Source organism: Elgaria multicarinata, chromosome 12, assembly GCF_023053635.1.
Source record: "Elgaria multicarinata webbii isolate HBS135686 ecotype San Diego chromosome 12, rElgMul1.1.pri, whole genome shotgun sequence".
Classification (NCBI taxonomy): domain Eukaryota; kingdom Metazoa; phylum Chordata; class Lepidosauria; order Squamata; family Anguidae; genus Elgaria; species Elgaria multicarinata.
Window position 1 is genome coordinate 496259 of NC_086182.1, and position 20682 is coordinate 516940.

Genomic DNA, 20682 nt, shown 5'->3' on the forward strand with positions numbered 1-20682 from the left:
GATGGAGGTGGCAAAGTAAGCCTTCTTTGCTGCCTTCACCACCACACAGTAGGTGTGATGGTACACTCTTGCGCATGTTCGGTCACCAAGACGAGTCTTACACCACTTACGCTCTAGCTGTCTTCTGACCTGTTTCGTTGCCCGGAGCTTCCCAGTAAACCAGGGGGCCTTCCGAGCGCCACATTGTCAAAAGAGGGCGCTCGGGAGCGATCGTGTCGATGGTCCTTCGCATCTCATCATTCCATAGCGTGGCAAGGGCCTCAACAGAATCGCCAGCTCTGGCTGCAGAAAATTCCCCCAGAGCATTCAGGAATCGCTCGGATTCCATAAGTCTCCAGGAGCGGACAATCTCTGCAGGGAGGGACTGGCACCGTGAAACCAAGAAGTGGTCTGACTATGACAACAGGGTAATTTCCATCCCCCCAATATTCAGACTACCCCCTTCAGGGGTATACCCTGCCCTATGTGTTGGGCCAGTGACAAACTGAGACAACCCCATGGTTGTCAGGGAGGACATGAAGTCCTGAGCTGGTCCTGTTAAGGCAGCCTCAGTGTGAATGTTGAAATCTCTCAGGGCCATGGTCCTAGGATTTTCTAGCACCACATCCGAGACTGCCTCAGCCAGCTTGATCAGCGGGTCCGTTGGGTAGCAGGGTGGGTGGAACACCAATAATATCCCCAATCTCTCTCCTTGGCCTAGCACACTACAAGCCCTCACAGCTTATCCCAGGTGAGTAAGATTGAATTTTTATGGATCACAGTGACTCCCCTCCAGCCTGCACCGAATAACCAGGTAGGCAAGCTGGGTCATATCTACACTGCCTAGCTCACCCACCCAGGTCTCCGTAATGCAAGCCAGGTCTGCTCCCTCATCCATGAACCGACCTTGAGTGCCCTGGTTAACGACTTATGCCAGGGAATGGACAGGGGCAGTGCAATCCCATTGGTTTTTCTGGACCTCTCAGCAGTTTTCAATGCCATCAACCATGGTAAGTGCTTGGATTGGATTTAGGGTTGGCTTGGGAGCCATTGTATTAATGTGGTTCCAATCCTTTCTGGAGGAGTGGTCTCAGAAGGTAGTGCTAGGAGACCTCTGTTTACCCCATGGTGGGGTTGAAGTGAATATGTTAATAAGCAGAAACATGGACTTCACAGAGTTCCAAAACGCTGCTAAGAGATCTGTGTAGCCGAACACAGTGAGTAGATATTAGCAGGCTTTAGCTGACCAGAGCAGGCCTCATTCCCTGGATGGGCCTCTCATGTTATCTTTCCTCATAGAGGCTTATCTCAGGATGAGCTGGGAGGTTTTCATTCCTATTGAGGCACTAGAAGGCAATTAATTTCTGAAGCTGAAGTGCTTTGGGAACCTACGAGAGGAACCCCCTGCTGCTTCTGAGAGCGGGGAGGGCTGCAGCCTTTCAGCTCCTGAGCAGAGGGGCCTATAAGATCCAAGGCACAAGCTTCAGGCTTCAGCCTCGCTTCAGGAAGAGCTGTGCACGTTACTGGCTTGGAGAACCCACTGTTCCTTTGAGCCACAAGTGGCTCGTTTCATCTTGATAACCAAAAGAACCTGATTGATGACTTGGGCCTGGCAGGACCAGAACCCAATTCAACAAAGGGCTGCTGCAGGTTTCCATCCTGTGCCCCCCCTCCCATTTTTTTTATTTTTTTGGGGTGTGTGTGTGTGTGAACCACCCAGAGAGCTCCGGCTATTGGGCGGTATAGAAATGTAATAAATAAATAAATAAATAAATACATATTTTAACATCTACATGAAACTGTTGGGGAAAGTCATCCAGCTGTTTGGGTTGAAGTGTCATCGATATGCCAGTGATACTCTGCTCTACCTCTCGTACAGGATGGGAGTCTTGAAAACTGTTTTGGGGATTGTTTTAGGGTGGATGAGAGTGAACAATCTAAGACTTAATACAGACAAAGGCAGGTACTGTGGGTTGGGAAAGCAATTACTCTGGATGGCAGTTTACAGCAGATCTTTTGATGGGGTTCCACTCCCCCTTAAAAGGCCAAGTACATAATCTGGGAAGCCACCTGGATCTGAAGAGGATGGAAGCCAGATTCCAACTGGACATCAGGAAAAACTTCCTGACTGTTAGAGCAGTACGACAATGGAATCAGTTACCTAGGGAGGTTGTGGGCTCTCCCACACTAGAGGCCTTCAAGAGGCAGCTGGACAACCCTCTGCCAGGGATGCTTTAGCGCGGATTCCTGCATTGAGCAGGGGGTTGGACTCGATGGCCTTGTAGGCCCCTTCCAACTCTGCTATTCTATGATTCTATGATCTTACCAGGCTGGCATACTGTAATGTGCTGTAAGTGGGGCTGCCTTTGAAGACTTTCCAAAAACTTCAGCTAGTGCTGATTGCAGCTGCCTGAGTGCTGGTGGGGGCAAGATCATTCTCTGTAAACTGCCCAGTGAGCTTCGGCTATGGAGTGGTATATGAATGTATTAAAACTAAATAAAATAAAATCATATAATGCCTGTACTGTACCAGTTGCACTGGTTACTGGTGTGTTTCTGAGCCCAGTTTAAATTTTTATTTATTTATTACATTTCTATACAGCCCAATAGCCAGAGTGTTTGTTTTCATATTTGAAGCCTTAAACCGAATTACTTGAAGGACTGCCCTCACCCATATTAGCTTCTCGGTACTGTAATATCAGCAACTGAGGTGGTTCTCACAATTTGAATGCAGTTAGGTGTGCAAGTTCACAATAAAGGGCCTTTTCTGTAGTGGCCCCACAGCTCTGGGATGATTTGCCATCAGGCCCTGTGTTTGCAAACTTTTAGGAAGGCTCTCAAGCGCCCAAACTTTTAGGAAGGCTTATTTTCTCTGGCCTTCTCTTGATTGTTTTATTGGACTGGTTTGTAGCTGTCACTGTTTTGCTGTTCAGGCAAGATATTTTATTGCTATGTTTGCTGTGTATGTTTTTTTTTTTTACTATATGGGTTTTTATCATTGTAAGCTGCCTTGGGAGTGCTCTTCCCCGTGAAAGGCAGACTAGAAATATTTTATTTAATAATGTTTCAGTCTCTTACATCAGGATTCCATTTTTTTTTAAAAAAATAGTTAACTATGTATGGTAACTCACCATAAACTTAACACAACGCTATAAGTAGTCTTCCAATCAGACAGATATGATTTGGACAAGATATAATCTAACTGTAATTTTCAAACATCCCTTGCAACATCTTTTAAACATAAATACACAAAATATAGGCTAAATAAATCCATATTAATTCAGTTTCCTTCAGATATTACACTTTCCCATGAAGTATTGATTCAAATGCATTCATGTTTAACATATCTTTAAATATGAAAACACAATATTTTCACTTTTAGTATGAAGCCCAATGTAAGCCTGAAAGATAATCCAATCTGGAACAGGCAATCAATGATTACTATTTCCCATTGAAGAAAGCAATGGCACAGTTCACATGTAACACTAGCCATTTTGAATATTCAACTCCCTGGTGGGAAGATTGAGGGTGTAACACCTGAGTGCAGACACCATAGGTTAATCACAGGTTAAACCCACGATTAACTTACAATTAGTTTAATAGTGCTATGTTTAACCAATAGTATCTGGGTTTGGATCTCATGTAACAACCTCAATTGACTTGATCGGGAGTTGAATATTCAAGAAGTTGCAGATTGTGCCTGGCACAAACTGTGGCAAATCATGGTTTAATTGACACACAATTTGCTGTTGTTATGTGGCAAATAGCCCCAAGAAGGTTGAAACATGGTTAGCAATCTGGATTGTTCATTAAGCTATGGATGGCTTTACCTTTCTCTGCCTTGTAACAAATATTCACTTTGATTATTGTGTTGAATGTTTTGGGTACTCTTAATGTTTTCTAATTATATTCAGTAAAACTTGGTTTTTTAATTGTTCCTAGCTTAAAACGCTGTGCCTAAGTTTGTGTGGTCAGGGATCATTTGCTTTCGTTGTTGTTCCGATAACAGTGACATCACAATGCCAGCCTATGTGGGAAGTGCATGGTGACTTCTCTGTAGTTGCTCAAATACAACGGGGTACAAGAGATTAGCTGGCATCAATCCAGGCTCAGTTTGTCCTTTGGACTTCCTGTTTCATAAGTGCCAGTCCAATTTGAGTAGAAGAGCCAAGTTCTTAAAGTTGCTGCCTGTAAAAGTTCTTATTGTTTATTACATTTCTATACCACCCCATAGCCGAAGCTCTGTGGGCAGTTTACAAAGATTAAAAACCATTAAAATACAGTATGCAAAATTTTAAGACATTTACAAAGAATCATAGAATCATAGAATAGCAGAGTTGGAAGGGACCTACAAGGCCATCGAGTCCAACCCCCTGCTCAATGCAGGTAAAATACATAATACTCAATACTCAATATATAAAAACATACAGAGCCAACATATATCTAAAACAACTTTAAACCATTATTATTTATTTCATTTCTATAAAGAATTGGTTTTCAGATAGTTTTACTGCCATTTGGAATCTATTGAATTTTGTCTTTGTGTGATAGTTGCAGTATTTTGACAGCCAGTATAAAAATTAAAGAAACAGCACTAGAGTTGTCGACATGTAGCCTTTGACAAACTACCTAGGTCCCAACTCCAAAGTGTGCCTGTGCCAAATCGTGCAATGACTGTGCTGTGTGGGCAAAGAGAAGCTTTTTTCCCAGGCACAGGACATGTCCCATCCAGTGTCCCCAAAACTGAAGAGCTTCCTAGATGGCAGCTGGACTATGCGTAACAGATGACTGTTGATAGGCGATCTCTACTTCACAGCTATTTGTGTATCAGGCAGAGATAGACAGCAGTAAGTTCTCGATTTAGGTATAGCTTGACTGAATTCTGAGGATGCCCAACAATGTTATGCCTGACTGCATATCCACCTGTTTTTGCTTTTGTGAGATGACTGGAAGAAAAGAATGGTGGAGAGAATGAAAGCCCCTGTTGTGGACAACACAAAGTGAGGATAGCAGAACACAAGCAACAGTAGGAATGAAGTGTAAGAAACCCCCCCCCCCCTTACACTGTTATCAAACATGCTTTAACTTTTTGCCAATATTTACAGTCTTTGGTATGGCTGGTAAGTCTGTTTGGGTATTCATGCTAACAGGGAACTGGATTTTAGCATTTACATGATACAGACAGAAGTACAGATAGTTGGATTATTATTATTATTATTATTATTATTATTATTATTATTATTTATTTATATAACACCATCAATGTACATGGTGCTGTACAGAGTAAAACAGTAAATAGCAAGACCCTGCCGCATAGGCTTACATTTTGTCTGTCCTAGGGAGTTGTCATCCTGTGCTACATGGAATTTCAACTCCCACTGAGTTTTGTAGCTTGGGATGTTGTTCTTGATGGCATGGAGTGTTTTTTACCAGCTTAGGCTGTTATACCAGTTGCATTGCTACCTTAACAGAGCCTGGCCTCTGTTATCCATGCTTTGATAAGGTTAGACCAGGATCCCCCAAACTCATTTAGCCATGGAACAATTTTGACAGGCCCCAGGACAGAGTGGGTGAGGTCAGGGAATGTTTGGAGCAAAGTAGAGGAAATGAAGCTTATTTTCATCTCGAAAAAATGCTGCACTTAATCTTCAGAAGCATGTCTGATCTTTTATTTTAGTTTTTAAAAGTATTTTACAAAGAACAAATAATAACAGGGCAGAATAAAGAGAAATTGCATGAATGATCAATGACTCTTTTGATTAACAGAGCTAATTTGGAGCACTTAGGGCTGCACCCAAGTCTTAAAAATTAACTCTCAGAACTTCAAGCCTTAACTAAGGGCCTGGAAGAATTCAAGCTGACTGCCAGGCTTGCAGCCTGCCTGCCTGCCTGCCTGCCTCCCCCCCTTGCTGCTCCACCGCCTGCTGCTTCTACTGTGGTAGCAAGCGCAAAGTCCAGTCTCTCGTGACTCAGTAATTTGCACCTTGGGCTGTAGAGATGACTGAGGTGGTGTATGAGCTGACTGGATATGAACTGCCTGCCCCAGTCCAAGCTCACTCTACCCGTGCGATAGCGATGTCGTTCGCATGCGATTGACGGGTTACCGTCCCTGAACTGCGCCATGCTGCAAGCTGGTCGACACCGCCTACCTTTGTTAGACATTATAGGCCGGCTGTTCGGGATAGAGCTTTTTTTTATATATATATATATATATGTTTTATTTATTTTAAAATTGTAACCAAAAAGTGATCACTCTCCTAACAATTGATGTCTAAACAGCTGTTATATAAGAATAAGAAAAATTAATTAATACAATTTGAGGCGGGGGAACAATACAAGAAAGAGAAAAAAAGAAAAGAAAAAGAAAGAAGAAAAAGTAGAAATAACTAAATAAACAAATATACTAATTAATCAGCATGCTATATGATCTTCATTTGCTGTTACAATGTCCAAATGCTCAAAACTGAAGCGGGCATATATTGTTGTAAGTCCGGTTGTGACGTACGTTGAATGAATCTCCACCTTATAGCATAAAAAGATAGCGGTTCTGTTTTTCCTTGGATTGGAAGCAAATCATGAGTTATTTTTTCTGATACTGCCAAAGACCATATATTTCGGTACCATATATTTCGGGCTAGAGTGGATTGCACTTTTGGCTGTGCCATGCTCTCTTCTGTATTGTACTGGGACACCAGCCAACCTCTGTTGTAAATTAGCTTGCTACTCACCCAATTCTTACAAAACAATTTTGGTGGGAAACCAAATTATTCAAAATTATTCTTTTGAAACAGAGGTTGTACCAGCTCTCTGCCTTGGGGAAGATGAGAACCTAGGCAGCCAGACTCTGATGAGACTAAGCAAAAAGTTGTAGAGCAGGGTTGGAGAAAAAAAAGTCTTCCGTGCCTCTGAGGGCTCCTCTACACCAAGTAGGATATTCCACTATGGAAGCGGTATATAAAAAGCAGAAGCCACACCAAGCAGGATATAGAGGTATGAGAGCAGTATATGGTCTGTGTCAATGGGCCCCAACAGTTGTCAGTGCACTTCAATACCTCTATAAAGCAGTAGCCTGCCTTTTACATATCGCTTCCATAGTGGAATATCCTGCTTGGTGTAGAGGAGCCCTAAGTCTTTCTGCAGAGTGGGCTTGTCTGAGGGACAACAGAATGTTTGCCAGACTGAAAATAATAGTGCATGGAACCCTGCAGACGGTGTGCTGGAGGCAAGGACACAAGGTGCTTTCAGGAGCCCGGTCTTACAGGCAGGAATGGGACAGATCTAGCAGACCAGCACAGCATGATTTCTGCAGCGTGGTGGAACTGACCTAGTGAATTGTCAGTTCAGTGAGGGCTCAGAGCTTTTACACTGTTTTGACAAAAGCTTCAACGGCACAAAAGGGTGTCATGGCAGGCATTGCAAAAACACAAAGAGGCAAGGGAACAACTCTAGTTGGAGTCAGGAGTTGTCCTGGGCTGAGACGATAGAGATGTGACAACCTTTTGCCAGAGACTTTACTAATGCAGAAAGAGCAATTTAGGATGGATGAGCAGACCAAACAAGAAAGTGCTGAGCCTCTTCGTATCCAAAAACAACGACCTTTCAAAAGTTCTTCATTTTGCACTCTTCATTTTGCACCTGGACTGGTAATTACTTTGTGTGGAAATAGCACGCCTTGATGAGCATGAGTAAATTGGAGGTTGCCGGTCCTGGGGCTGTTTGAATATGTATGGTGGTGTGATTTGCTTGGTGCTGCCAGATCTGATTTGTGAAACTCCCATTAACTTTGTTTCAAACAGAGCTCACCTTATAGTCAGAGTGGATGCGGTGAAATACTCCTCTATTCAGGCCAGTAGGGCCTGAAGTTTTAAATTCAAACATTGAAGTAGCAAAAGCATTTGTAAAAGTAGATTAAACCAGATTTGTCTCTGGGCTTTCCCTATATACAGCTCCAGAATAAGCCACGCTTGCGGCCCCCATACCATAAAAATAAAGATCTAAAATAGGAAGAGTAATGAAACGGTGTCAGGGTGTGCTTGGAGTTAGACAGTTTAGATAGCCGCCTTTGAAGAAGTGTGTAAAAGGACTAATAAAGTAAGTTGATTTGAATGTTTTTTAAACTGACTCTAGTTTGCACTTATTACCTCTGATACTAAATGCTGTGTTGTCACACTTTCACTATATAAGGTAATTCTGCAGTCATTTACACCAGATCTTCCAACATATTTAAGCCAAAGTCGTCTTAGTTATCTTACATCTTAGTTATCTCCAACAATTTTAGAGGCCGCTCATTCACTGTTGGAGAAGCCCTCCTCTGTGTCCCACCAACATGCGACATACACTATGGTGGGATGTGGGAGAGGGCTTTCTCTGTTGTGGTACCCTGGCTGTAGAATGCCCTCCCCTTGGAGGTCCGACTGGCGCTGGCACTGGTTTAATTCCTGCACCAAGTTAAGACATGGCTTTTTAAGAAAGCCTTTGATGGCTAAATTCACCAAACCTGTACGTACTTTTAATTTGTTTTAGTTAGTTTTACTGTTTTTAAATTCTGTACTGGTTTTAGCTTATTAATGGTTTAATTTGTTTTTAGCTGTGTTTATTGTTTTAATTGGTTGCATGATTTTATCTGTACACCACCTTGAGATCCTTGTGATATAGGGCAAGATACAAATGTCTTAATAAAATAAATAAATTATATTTATTTATAATTTAAATAAATTATAAAGCCCTACATGGCTTGGGACCGCAATACCTGATGGAACGCCTCTCCCGACATGAACCTACCCGTACACTGCGCTCAACATCTAAGGTCCTCCTCCGAGTGCCTACTCCCAGGGAAGCTCGGAGGATGGCAACAAGGGAGAGGCGCGGATTGAGAGACTAGCTCTGGTGCCGATAAAAGTGATTAAAATCTTTAATAATTCTTGTCTGTGTTCAGAATGCTCAACGTTTCAGATTAAAAATAATCCTTCTTCAGGAGCTGACGCTGAAAACCTTATTCTTATATTTTAAATATTTTCTGGAGCCTTTTTCCTTTTTGAGCGTTCTGCTGAACTGCCTCTAATCAAAGAGTTCTGGCTCATAGCTGCTTGGTTTCCCTTACTCTGTTGAGAAATTCCCCTTTGGTTGCACTTTTCGCAACTTTAGTAACTTTAGTAATTAGTAATTAAAACCCATCTCGAAGCAGCATCAATTACACCAACAGCAGCAGCTGATTGATATCTCCTAATTAAGCAGTCACACACAGCGGACAGCTGAGAGGCTTCTTTGTAGAGTTAGTTGCCGCAGAATATCTAAACGTTTGTTAAAATCACAGTTGTTATTTACCCTGGTTGTTAGATATTTATTCTTACTATATTGCTATATTCCTATGTTCTTGTATTCTTATGTTCTCAGGTCTTTGTTAAAAAGAGACATTAAGTTAAATTCACTCCACTTCATTTGTTTGCTCCCTCCCTCTCTCCTTCACCTCCTCCAATTTGTTGTAAAAAGTTGTTATAAAATTTGTAGTAAAAACACACGTAAATGCAAAACAGATTCCCAGTTTGATGAACCAACTTAATTGAGTAAATGAGATAGAAATAAGTTAAAATGTCCGTATAAAGTTAAAGTTAAAAACTCTTATCTTTGGGAAGCTATGTTTGGTGCTCCGTCTCCATATACTCCCTCTATAAGCAAAAGAGATGCAACACAGGTTGTCCTATTGCTTCCTCACTCACAGATGGCATTTGCAAAATCTGTTAAGTCTCTTACTTAAGCTATAGAGCCAGTGTGGTGTAGTGGTTAGAGTGTTGGACTGGGAGTTGGGAGATCCAAGTTCTAGGCCCCACTCAGCCATGGAAACCCACTGGGTGACTTTGGGCCAGTCACAGACTCTCAGCCCAGGCTACCTCACAGGGTTGTTGTTGTGAGAATAAAATAGAGAGGAAGAGGATTATGTATGCCACCTTGGGTTCCTTGGAGGGAAAAAAGGCGGGATATAATAATAATAATAGATATGGGAAATCTATTTAGTGAAAACAGCTGTGATCTTATTGTACTTGCCAGTAGAAACATAGATCCAGCAGTGGCAGGCACACTACTCAAGACTGAGAAACTTGAAGTTGACCAATATGAAACATATGAAACATCTGTCAGTGAGGGGCTTGACAACCAATAAAAATCTATCACAGATCCTATCAAACGAAACAACTGCCATATCTTCAGCTGTCCTCCAATCAGAGAAGAGTCAAGTAAATATCTGCTTGCTTTTCTCTAGACTTTACATTGCATCCCAGATACGCAATGGTGATCTAGATGACTTCTTTCGCCACGAGAATCAAACCTATCCCCCAATACTGTCAAAGATGGGGAGTCTGAGAACAGGAACAAAGTGTGGTTTGTTGCACTGTTTGAAAGAGCTAACACCTGTGAAAGAAAATTTCTCCAGTCCTATAGTGCAGGTGACCATTCTTGATGGTGCTGCCGTTGTCAACATGCTGCGACCAGGGCTTGCAAAAACATCCCAGGATTACAACACTGATGTTTTCCTTCCCTATAACAAATCACAGCTTCAGTATGTAAACATTAGACATCATCTGTGATGCGTATAGGCATGAAAGCTTGAAGAGTGACATATGCAGCAAAAGGAGAAAAGGTTTTCGGAAACGCATGGAGTCATCAAGTCCAGTCCCCCAAAACTGGCAAGAGTTTCTCTGTGTTGATGACAGTAAGACTGAGTTGTTCTCCTTCTTGGCAATGATGCTAGCAGACGTGGACACTAACAAACAGGTGATTACTACAAACAATACCAATGTGCTTCGTGTAAATCATCAAGATGTCTTGGGACTGGCTCCGTGCTCACACGAAGAGGCAGACACTTGCATCCCACTCTACTCAAGTGATGCTGTGCAGCAAGGGTATAATAAAGCCCTAATACACATTAATGAACTATGGGTGGCATTTGGAGTTGGGAAGAATTTCTGTTTCCTTGCTGCTCATGAGTTAGCAAGAGCTCTGGGTAATGATCGACATATCGCCTTGCCAATATCCCAAGCAATTACTGGGTGCGATACTGTGTCCTTTTTTGAAGGCAAGGGCAAAAGGACTGCATGGGACACCTGGAATGTGTATGGAGATGTTACCATCTGTACCTTGGCTGATAGGCCATGATAGCAGGCAGTAGATAAGTTGTTGAAGCCACTGGAGAAATGTGTAGCTTTGCTATATGACTTTACCAGCAGCAAAGAGCACATTAATGATGCAAGGAAGCAGCTGTTCATGCAGAAAGGTAGAGCAATTGATGGTCTACCTCCTACACAGGATGCGCTCATTCAGCCTATCAAAAGGACTGCCTACCAGGCTGGTCACTGCTGGGCTGAAATGCTGATCGCCCAAACCACAGCTTCCCTCGCCAAGTGACTGGGGGTGGAAGAAGAAGGATGGGGGTGGATGGGAAATATGCTGGACGACCGTACCAGAGGCTACACAAGCTTGTAGGGAACTTCTATGATGTGGCTGCAAGAAAGGCTGTAGAGGACATTGCAAATGTCACAAGGCTGCTCTACAGTGTGCTGCTCTTTATCTTTGTGGCACTTTGTACTGACTAATAAGATTTTTGGGGGCTTGGGTGGCTTCCAACAATATCCAAGTGTGTTTGAGTTTGGAAAAAATATTTAGTGTGGTAGGCCTGGTAATGACAACATTGCATTTACATGAAATAAACAGCAATCATTCTGTTCTAATTTTAGTTATTTTTTTTCAATACTGAGCTTTAAAACAACAACATAGGCCTATATTCTATTACAGAACCTAAAGGGTTTCTTTGTTATTAACTCCCATTAGACTTTTTGTACACTTCTAAAGTTAAATAAATAACAGTTCATAACCCCTAAAATAGGCATGATTCTCCAAAAATTGAGGAATTGTAACAGTGAATGGTGGCCATTCGCTGTTACAAAATCTGAGATGGTCCTATAGCCAAAAATATTCAACAAGTGTGCCAAATTTCATGCTTTTATCATCAAAGTCACGATTATTTTACTTATCTGCTGGACTAGAGAGCACGGGTCTGAATCTCAGGGACATTTCTAGGCCTTAGGGAAGGTCTGTTACACACATTTCTTCAGGTATGGGAGCCTGGTCAAGGGATGCCTTTGGAAGGGGCTGTGCTGGAGGGGGCAGAATATTAGAATACCTTAGAATAGGGGGAGGTGGTCAGGATCCCAGGCGGAGGTGAATTTCTATGCCTGGTTGCTGACAGGAGCAAAGTTCAAATGCAGAGAGAGAAAGACCATTCCTGAGGTGCATCAGTCACAGGAGAGGATGCTGCAACGTGGCTGGGGAGGGGAGGGGGCATTGAGAATAGGCTCAGGGGCTCCATTTCTGCCAGCCTCGCCCGCCCTTCTGGAATCCAGATTTAGAGGTGATGGAACACATTCCTAGGGCCAGAGGACACAGCATAAAATATCTCATCATGTTAAAAGGCCTTGGAAAATAAAACAAAATAATCACTTGGCACTGGAAAGCCATTAACTAGGCAAGCCTGTCTGGGAAAGAGAAATCCATAAGAAGAGTGCCTTCCACCACAAGTCAGATGGTGTTCAAAGATTAACACATTATTCAGGAACCTCGGCTTATACCTACAACTCCCAGCATGCCTTGGGCAATTTAATTTGTTTAACAGTTAACTCACAGGCCTAGCACCATCTTACTACTTTAAGATGACTATCTTGCAGACATATATCTTAGGGGGCCCAAGCAACGCCAGGTATATTAGCTAGTTAACAATAGAAAAGGGACTTATACTTCAAGGAGAACAAATTGTCATTCCAAAAACATTAAGATCAAGTGTGCTAGAGAAGATTCACACAGGATATTTTGGCACAGTGTTATGCAAAATATGGACATGAGACATACTATATTGGCCAGGGATGTGTGCTTAGATAGAAGGTATAGTTCAAAGTGCTCCACGTGTTTGGAATATAAACAAGGAAATGCCAAAGAACCAATGACACTGAGAGACATACCTAACAGACCATGGCAACAAGTTGGGACTGATCTATTCATGGGAACAAAATAACTATTTACTTATTGTGTACTATTATAGCTGGTATCTAGATACCAGGGAAAGCACAATAGTCAATTTTATTAAATCAATTCTAGCAAGACATGGAATTTGTGATAAAATTATATTTGACAATGGGCCACAGTATACATCCGCTGAATTTCCAACTTTCAGCAAGAAGTGGAGTTTTAAACACACTCACAAGCCCATACTACCCACAGTGAAATGAGCTAGCAGAAAAGTATGTACAAATTATGAAAAACATCACAAAAAACAAAACAGACTATACTTAAGGTTGTTGAGCTACTGAAACACACCAATAGTGGGAGATGCATTTCCAGCTCAGCTGATAATGAGCAGATGACTAAAATCCAATCTTCCAACTAGACAACTTACAGCAAACATCCAGAAGGGAGATGAGAACAGGAAAAATATAACAAACCCAAGGCTCAAACAGAGAATATATCATGACCAAGGTGCAAAGTTACTCAAACCACTGAAGGTAAGAAATTCTGTAAGAATATCCAAGATGGATAAATAGTAGGTGTCACAGGAACACCATGTTCATACACAGGGCAGACAAAGAAAGGAAAGGAATACAGGAGAAACTAATTAGCTGACTGAATAATTGGAAAACAAGTGTAGTTAATTGACTGCTAAGCATATGATTTTTATGATTAGATTTTAAGACACAATACATTTATACTGAACAGAACTAATGTCACCGTTAATGATGTATTTATAGTCATCTATTGGTGTAGCATAGCCCTTCAGTGTGCAATGTTGCTTCCAATTCCTGTCTGATTTTTGTGGGATTCAGAGCTAGGTCCTCAGAGCTCTAGGGACATTATCTTCAGAGGACCGGGACAGTGAGGCCCCAGCAGGGGTCACAAGGCTTCCTGTTCTGTGAAGCCACCAGAACTGACTGTCCTCTGATAACCTATCAAGGGACATGTGGCGTCACGTGTTTGTGGCTTGTTTTGGAGGGCTTGGAGAGGCCCCGGGCTCCTTGGAAGCCTCTGAGAAGCAAGCAGACCATGGCCCATTTCAACAGATAGTGGCACAAGCTTGTTTCTTCCAGTGGGGGAGCTTTGGGCAGGGGCAGGCAGGCTTCCTGCTCCTCACATCTCATCCTCTGCTGGCCCATTGGGGAAGACGTTGCTCTCCTTAGGAATTGGCAGGAATCTTGCTCAGCGGTCGGCAGCTGCTTTCATGACACCCACATCAAAGGGGGTTGCAGGTACTTCTCCTCCCTCTCATTTCTCCACAGCCCTGAGGAGACTGGCTCAGGCTGGCAGTAGAGATGGGAAACAGCAGATGCCCAACTCTGTCACAGATGTCTCTCTTATCAGTGAAGAGCAGCAAGGAGGCAGCTCACATGGGCGTTGGGTTCTTCCCAGCTGTACCTCCTTCCCTGCTCCTATCGGCCCCCACAGCAACGGAAGGATGGAGTGATTCTCATAGCAGAAAGGAGGGGGTGGTGTGGTTCTTTTGCTCATAGTAGTGTGGGTCTTCTTGGTCCTTGAGGCCAGGCGTGCAGTCTCCCTGCAATCTCTGTTCTGTCATGTAGTCAAGAATATAGTCTGAAGGAAGCTCTATAACCCCAAGGCCTCCCTGGCCTTGGGGTTTCAATTTCTGTCATGTGCTTCCTGTGGAGTTGCACCATAGAAGTTGTGAGTCCTTTGAAAGGTTGTGCAGTGACTGAATCCCACTCCAGTATGTCAGGTGCAAAGATATCACACGTTCCTAACATTCAAAATGCAGTATTGTAGCTAGGAAATGCAGTTCACCTCCAACTGGCAAGTTCTTTAGCTGCTGTTGAGGTTACTCTGTAGAAGGGGCTTGTGCAGGTATCTCAGGTACCTATGGGGCAATGCTCAAGGGACATCATTGAGTGACTTGCATTTGAGGTTTCTGACCTCTCTTGCAGGAGCAATACTCTAGCCTCATGTGTACATCCTTTGCGGGCTCCTATATAGCATCCTGTGGACAAGCCCCTGTCTCCAGAAGCAAAATAGTGTGGGACTCCTGGCGTAGTCATCCCCTGGTTAGCTCACATGGGGGATCTGCTTCTCTGCCTTCAGTGAGGGACCTTCTGCATCCCAAATATCCCTGCTGTAAACTATGCAGAGCCACAATAGAGAGCAGTGCTGGCTGGCAGCACCAGGAGGTAGGAAGAGCCCTAGATTGGATGCGACCTGGTGCGAATCTAGTCCCCAAAGTATGGCATTCTTTGGATGTGTTTCCTTGATGGGCCTCAGCCTCTGGCACTGCCTTAAGGCCAGCTGTGTGTTCAGCTGTCCTTGAGTACTAACCGAATGGAAACAGGAGTCTGCTGGCTCCCCTTGCATGGAGCAGCAGCAAGAAACTCCTTGGGTGGGTCCATGTGTCGAGTTCTGGCTGGACTGGAAAAGGCTTCTGCAAGCCTTGGAGTCCCTGGGATGGAGAAACAGAAAACCATCCTGATGAAAGTAGGCAGAATTGGAGGGTGATCTAGAACTATTGTTTAGGAGGCCAGCAGGCCTCTTGCAGGCTTCGGGGCAAGAGGCCTTCAAAAGAGAGGTCAATCTCAGACCAGGTTTGGACAGGGTGACCATATGAAAAGGAGGACAGGGCTCCTGTATCTTTAACAGTTGTATTGAAAAGGAAATTTCAGCAGGTGTCATTTGTATATATGGAGAACCTGGTGAAATTCCCTCTTCATCACAACAGTTAAAGCTGCAGTTGCCCTGCCCTCTTTTAAATCTGGTCACTCTAGTATAGCTCCTGCAGCTTTAACTGTTGTGATGAAGAGAAAATTTCACCAGGTGCTGCATGCATACAAATGACACTTGCTGAAATTCCTTTTTCTATGCAACTGTTAAAGATACAGGAGCCCTGTCCTCCTTTCCATATTGTCACCCTAGGTTTGGATGATCAGTGGAGGAAACAACTAGGGGTGTGCACAGACCCCCCCCGATCCGCTTCTCTTCCAGATCCGCAATTTGCGGATCGGGCCGCTTCACTCTGCCCCGCCCCACCTATAGTCAGCTCCGCTCCGCTGCGGAGCTCCGGATCCGGATCGGAGCTCCGCTTTCCCCCCCCAATAGGCTTGCATTGAAATCCAAAAAAGTCTACAACTTTTTTCTGTTAAAGTTAGAAACCTCAAGTTGAGCACCATGACACCTCATGGACATATACACATGCATGCCAAGTCTCAAGCCAATCCAAGTGTCCCCTGATTTTTGGGGAATTTATGAAAATCGGACACCCCATTTTCAGACATGGACTGTTCTCCGACATTTTGACAGATAAAAAAGTTGGAACTGGGCACCCTCACAGATGCCATCTAGATCCACATTCATGCCAAGTTTCAAGCAAATCCCATTATCCCCTGATTTTTGGCGGGGCTTTAACCTCTAACGCACCACCCATATCCCCAAATCACACCCCTTTCGATATCTCCGTCAATTTTCACGTTAGAAACCTCAAACTCGGCACCATAATAGCTTATCCATGGATACACATGCATGCCAAGACTCAAGCCAATCCCACCATCCCCTGATTTTTGGGGAATTTATGAAAACCGGACACCCCATTTTCAGACATGGACTGTTCTCTGACATTTTGACAGATAAATTTTTTTGAAGTGGGAACCCTCACAGATGCCATCTAGATCTACATTCATGCCAAGTTTCAAGCAAATCCCGTCATCCCCTGATTTTTGGCGGGGCTTTAACCTTTTAACTCACCCCAAATCAAGTCCCATGCTAGAACTATGTTAATTTTCATGTTAGAAACCTCAAGTTCGGCACCATGACACCTCATGGACGTATACACGCGCATGCTAAGACTCAAGCCAATCCAAGCCTCCCCTCATTTTTGGGGAATTTTTGAAAATCGGACACCCCAGTATCTCAGGGATTTAAAGCTGCAGACAGCTCAATGGGACCATTTCAAAGGAAATCCCAACATGCCATGAATTGGGGAGTAGATAAACCTATATGAATCTTCTTCCAAACTTGAAAAATTGATTTGGAACTTCCAAAAGTCTAAGTGAGTGCAGGAAGGACTTATCCCCTGAGTCAAAGCAAGACACGCACAAAGCATCCCTGCGAGGTGGGCAGGGGAGGAGGGAGGGAAGGCAGGCAGGCAGCAGACATTTCTGGGGGCACAAGGAAGTGCGGCAAGCCAGTAATGCAAACCATCCCTGTGAGGTGGGAGCAGCACAGAGAGATGCCTTTTCTTTTGCATCCCATTGCTAGGAGGCTAGGAGGATAAGAGTAAAGCTTTGTGATCCTTGCTTCAGAGTTGATTGACTGCACTGTGATCACAGCCATTATTAAACAACAACAAAATAATAATGTTAATAATAGCAGTACTAATTAATATTAATAGCAATAATAATAACAACAACAACAACAACAATAATGAGTTGAACCACAATGAAAGCCTGCCTGACTTCACTGAAGAGGAAAAGCCAGGAGAGCTTGGGCTATGGGGTGTAAATATAAAATGTAATAATAAATAAATAAATAAATAAATAAATAAACAAAGCAGGGGTGGAATTAAAAGCAGCAGTGTTGCTTATTAAACAACAAGAAGAATTTTTTAAAAAAGGCTATGTCTGTCTTTTACCAGTAAGAGGAAAGTGGACATGCCCAGGGGGAGGGGGAACTGTGCCAATTGTTGACTGGCCCTAAGTAAGTGCCAGTGTTAAGAAGCGACCTGCCACTTCAACTCATGACAGGCATTAAAACTGCCATCTTGGCCCTGTGGGGAAGAAGAAGGACCGAGGGGACAGGAGCAGGCAGAAGTAACATCGGGGCCTGCTCCTGCTGGACTCTTCCCCCCCCCAGGGCAAACTGCCATCTTGGCCCTGTGGGGAAGAAGAAGGACCGAGGGGACAGGAGCAGGCAGAAGTAACATCGGGGCCTGCTCCTGCTGGACTCTTCCCCCCCACCCCACAGGGCAAACTGCCATCTTGGCCCTGTGGGGAAGAAGAAGGACCGAGGGGACAGGAGCAGGCAGAAGTAACATCGGGGCCTGCTCCTGCTGGACTCTTCCCCCCCCCCCCAGGGCAAACTGCCATCTTGGCCCTGTGGGGAAGAAGAAGGACCGAGGGGACAGGAGCAGGCAGAAGTAACATCGGGGCCTGCTCCTGCTGGACTCTTCCCCCCCCCCAGGGCAAACTGCCATCTTGGCCCTGTGGGGAAGAAGAAGGACCGAGGGGACAGGAGCAGGCAGAAGTAACATCGGGGCCTGATCCTGCTGGACTCTTCCCCCCCCCCCCAGGGCAAACTGCCATCTTGGCCCTGTGGGGAAGAAGAAGGACCGAGGGGACAGGAGCAGGCAGAAGTAACATCGGGGCCTGCTCCTGCTGGACTCTCTCTCTCTCTTTCTTTCTCTCTCCTCCCTCCCTCCCTCCTTGACTCCTTTTCCTTGTGTGTCATGTCTTTATTAGATTGTAAGCCTGAGGGCAGGGACTGTCTTTTTTGCTAAGTGTAAGCCGCTCCGAGCCTTTTTTGGCTGAGGAGCGGGGTATAAGTATGATAAATAAATAAATAAATAAATAAATAAATAAATAAATAAATTAGCTTCAGTCTGTCCACTGGATAACCTTTGGAGGGCTCTGATGACCCTCCAGGGCAGGACACAGTGTCTGTGCACTGGGCACGTCCACATGCCCTAGGGGACCTCATCCCCTTGCACCACATCTATTCAGTTGTTCACCAAGGTTAGGGTGAGTAGCAGTGCTGTGTTTCCTATCTGTTATTTATTTGCTTAGTATATGATTTCAGGTTGTGTTTATGCATTTGGTGGGGCTATTGTTTTAAAAAACACTGGGAAAAGTCCGTTCACAGACTAAGAAAGAGAAGTTTCCCAGTATCCCAAGTTACTAGTATCCCGTTTTGCCTATCCCCTCCTCCAACTTTGGGATCATGTGATCATGAATCTGCCTCTCAGCACTTCAAAAAGGTACCTCTCCCGCTTTTTTTACCTGATTTTTTAAAAAATTATAGCAAGTGAACCCCGCCACGCAGAGTGCTGAGAGTAGGCTCAAAATGAGCCCCACCCACGACTCTCTAAGCACAAGAAATTTCAGAAAGATAGCTTAAAAAACAACACAGTTTTCCCCTATTCTTTTCCGCAATGCAATCCTATGGGTGAAATTTTTCAAAATGGCGATTAAAGCGCTCCACGAAAAGAGAAGTGCTCCGCCTATGGGCGCTTCTCTTCGCCTTGCTTCTAAAGGTCTGTGGTCCGCTTCTACTCCGCCTCTGGGAAAGGCGGAGCAGGCCAATTCGCTTCTGATTCTCCGATTCTAATCGGAGCGGAGCACATCCCTAGAAACAACACAATTTGGGTTGTTTCCCTTGCCCCCACATGTGCCGGTTGCACAACTGGCAGTTCCTTAATTACCCACACTGCCTTATCTGAGCCCGGTGTGCAATGTGGCGGGGTGTGTGTGTGGCTTGTTACCTACTCTACAACCCATGGCTTGCAGTAGGGTTTGTAGGGTGGAAGAGAAGTCACCCCTGCTACACCACATTTGGACAATGTAGCAACCCCCACGACAGTGTAGATAATTAGGGAAATGCAAGTCATGTGACAAGGGGAAACAACTCATACTGCATTGTTTCCCCCGCTGATTGTTCAAGTGTCAGTGTCAGGCAAGGGGTGGGAAGCCGGGTTTCAAGGGAGGTAAGGAACTGGGGGACTGAGAAAGGAAGAAATGACGGAAGGTGACAGCCTTTGGGGGCAAAGTACAAGACTGTTCCAAAGGGAGCTGAAGTGAACACACGGGGCAGGGATGAGATGGCAGCGGGAGGTGGGGATGGCAAATGTGCAGGATGGCGAAAGATGCAACCCACAGAAGTCTGAGGAGGATGCAGGGGTGGAAGCCCCAGGGAGTTGGGATGGTCAGAGTTGACCTCAGCCACTGGCCTTCTGGGAGGTGGCCTGTGGTGCAGGGCAGCCAACTGAGGGGCTAATATGGCCAAGTGGAGCATTGTTTGTTGCCACAGAGTAGAGACAGCCCCGGCGCCTGCTACTTCCACCGGCCCTGAAGGTAGGTGGCTGGAAACAAGCTCCCTGCACTCAGCCTTCTTGCTTCACTAGCTGCTTCTTCCACTGCTATCAGTACTGTGCTTTCGGGATTTACTCTGAAATAAATGACGTTTCCGGAGTGTCTGTTACCAGAGCTGCAGCAGATCCTGACGTGAGGGAGGCCACGGCCAGCTGGCGCCGGGTTGCACAAGGCTGCGCTGGGGCTAAGCACTGGCTGAGCAGAGCTGCCTCTTGCCAAGGGCAACGAGAGCCAGGCCTGGCTGAAGGCCAAGAGGCCGAGGCCCCGCCCCCGCCCCCGCCCCCGCGGCATCACTGCACTGCCCTTTGCCTCATCAACTGTGCTGCTTCTCCAGCGGCTGGCTGTGTCCCCACAACGGCTAGGTTAGGGCAACCTCTGATGCCAAAGAGGCCGCAGCCTGGCTGTAGCAAGGCAGCTGGAGGGTTGCAGGGAATTGCCTGGGTGGTTTGGCTGAAATGAGGGGCGGGGGAGGATGTGGAGGGAGCTCCACAAGGCCAGCTGGCTCCAGCTTTTAGTGCCATTTCAGGGCAATTGGAATGAGGGAAGTACGGCAGAGAGGAGGCTGACTTTGGCCTATGGGCTGCCCTCGATC